At 33.8% G+C, this 2,671-nt stretch overlaps 1 protein-coding gene across 1 annotated transcript in view; it reads left to right on the top strand.

The window, feature by feature from the left end:
- Positions 1-2,530: 2,530 nt before the first annotated feature.
- Positions 2,531-2,671, top strand: part of LOC107559360 (KN motif and ankyrin repeat domain-containing protein 4-like) — a 22,480-nt gene continuing 22,339 nt past the window's right edge. The window contains exon 1 of the mRNA XM_016243145.1: positions 2,531-2,645. The gene's annotated coding sequence lies outside the window, so the exon portion shown is untranslated. The remainder of the gene's footprint in view (positions 2,646-2,671) is intronic.

The following is a 2,671-nucleotide window of genomic DNA, read 5'->3' as shown; positions in this document are numbered from 1 at the left end:
AAAGTCCTATTTTCTTCCTAATTATTTTGCTATGAATGGGATTTCCTGCAGTAGAATACACACGGATTGCATACAATGCACATTATTTACAACCTTCTCTTATATTACCGATGGTTCAACATGTTTGTAGCTTACATACAAGCATGTAAAAATGCTCTAGAGTGAATATAGCTGAGCACAACCTTTTAGACAAAATCAGAATACAATTATGAAGGATACTGAAGTCACAAAATGACAGTCATTTCCACACAGACTATAATGTAGTGTATGTTACTTCTTCTAGTTTAGTGGGATCTAAAATGGCAACCAATTACGTCTAACCCTCAGGCTTTAGCAAGTAAAATACCCATATAAGTGAAGAATTCAATGGCATGAGTAAATAAAAAATCTAAAGACTTGGTTCAGAAGTGGAATTTTATTTTTTATTTTTAGGTCTCTACAAATGTGTATTTATATTCCTGGAGGCAAACATGCATAACTAATCTAATAAGCATTGAAGTCATAAGCAGTGAAGTGTTTTATATGCTAATATAGTTCACTCTCTCCTAGACTCCATTCCATTAAAATGAGTTTGCATAATTGAGCTTCTGAAAACTGTAAAGGGCCCATTTGTGCCAGAAAATTTGAACTATATATATATATTTTTTTGCATTTCTTAGCATTTAATTTGTATCTTCCCACTGTTAGATCCAAAGTACCAGGGTTATAAGTTCCAGAGGCTCTGGGGGATTAATACTTTTTAAAATGTATTTTGCATTACACACTAAACAGTGTTAAGTCCATCAAATAATGTTGTCGACAAATTGCAACCGTTTACTGAGAAAGACAGACAGGCAAAGGCAACTGGTGACCATTAGCCAAAGAAAAATGGACCTGCATGTTTCTTTCATCACTGATAGTTGTGGAAGTCTAGTTATGCACGCTTGTTCCCATCAGTCATGCAGGACCACCTCAGATGACTGAAGTCTTTCTGTTTGGTGGGTGTCACATGCAAGCAGAGCATTTTCATGTGGCTGCTTTATATCCCACAGCACATGTTGGTCAAACAGTCAAAATACTGTTCCTGTCATTTTAATAGTTAACTCCACCATATACTGCATAGAGTCCAGCTGCTACAAGCATAAAACAACAACCCTTGTAAAAAAAGAAGGGTGCTTAACTGTATTGAATGTGAACTTGTAGTGTATTTCAAACCTTTTAAGTATTTTTAATATAAATATATTAATAAAATAAAAGGCTACTTAAGTTTATTTAAAGATAGTACACTTTCATTACTATATTTCTTAACAAACTTAAGTACACTTTTAAAATGTCCACTTTAAAATAACTCCCCAGTTTAAAAAAATTTACTTTATTATGTTTTAATAATCTTTTGTCATGCTTTATAGTACTACGCTTATTTTGGTCTGTTGAATAAAATACTAAAGTGCATGTAAAGTACTTGATAATAATTATAACTGTAGTGTGTTATTTGATATTTCATTTAAGGTTTATATTTTTTAAACATACTAAATTGGAGCTGTGTAACAGTTGAGTATTACAAATGTATATTTACATAAATAACACAAGTTTCAATAAAATTACATTAAAGTATATTTTAGTATTCCATAAATACTTGTCAGCATTTATTTAAAAGATTATAGAAATAATGATGAAATTACATATTTTTTTACATCCTATATAAGTGCAAAAAACACTCTTAAGATCAACTAACTGCTTTTAATATAACTTTTAATTATAATACAGCAACATTTTCATTTAATTGTAATTAACATGCAATTAAATGTCTGAAAACGTTACATTCATTTCAAACTCAATTGTATTCTTTTAAAGTATGTTATTTCCATAATAAGGACTCTTTTTAAATGTTTGTGTACTACTTTTTCACAAGGAAAACTAAAAGGCAAAAAGAGAATTGCATTTCAGCATTTTGAATAGTTGTAAAAGTAGTCAGCTTTTCCTGATTTCTATGTTCAATAAGCATTTCCTTGTTGATGCTGTTGCTGAAAATCTCCAATAATACTTTTAAAATGACGACCAGAAGAGAAAGGAGATACATAAAGAATGAATGGCATGTCCTGAGAGAGCCTCAACCACTCTGTGCCCTATACTCATGAAAAGCCCTGCACTATTTTCATGATTATAATGGATGGTGAGCACTGTTACAGTGGATTGAATTACACTAAAAGTGTGTGGGTGGGCAGTTGTCGCTGCATGTGCTCAGAGATTCTGACGGGTTACTCTAGGGTCCTCTTTCAACCAGTTTCATGTGGGGCTAGTTTCGTGAGTGCCCCAGATTGTACTAGTAAACTCGAGGCCCCTGCCATCACATGGATCCTGTTTTGAGAAACATCCCTCAGATGCAGTTATGCACAAAGCCCCACCCACCTCTCAGTTGTTCAGCCCACCCTCTTACTTTCATTGGAGGATTTATGCAGATTGCCTCCCCCCCACTGGCTCTGATTGGGAGGGGCCACACACAATAACACTGCTTATGTTTTGCAATAATTTTACATTGGCATTGCTTGAATGTCTTTTGTCTGCCTTTTCCTCTGAAGCCTCTCAGAAGAAGGAGAAAAGTAAAGAGATGAACAAGCTAAACTCCAGCACAGAGAGGACACAATGCCAGACATGTGATGTTTAAGGTAAGATACAGAATAGTGTATATATA

This window comes from Sinocyclocheilus grahami, unplaced genomic scaffold (genome assembly GCF_001515645.1).
Source record: "Sinocyclocheilus grahami isolate Dianchi unplaced genomic scaffold, SAMN03320097.WGS_v1.1 scaffold682.1, whole genome shotgun sequence".
In the NCBI taxonomy this organism is placed as follows: domain Eukaryota; kingdom Metazoa; phylum Chordata; class Actinopteri; order Cypriniformes; family Cyprinidae; genus Sinocyclocheilus; species Sinocyclocheilus grahami.
Note: the sequence above shows the minus strand (reverse complement) of the source record. Positions and strands in the feature narration are given on the sequence as shown.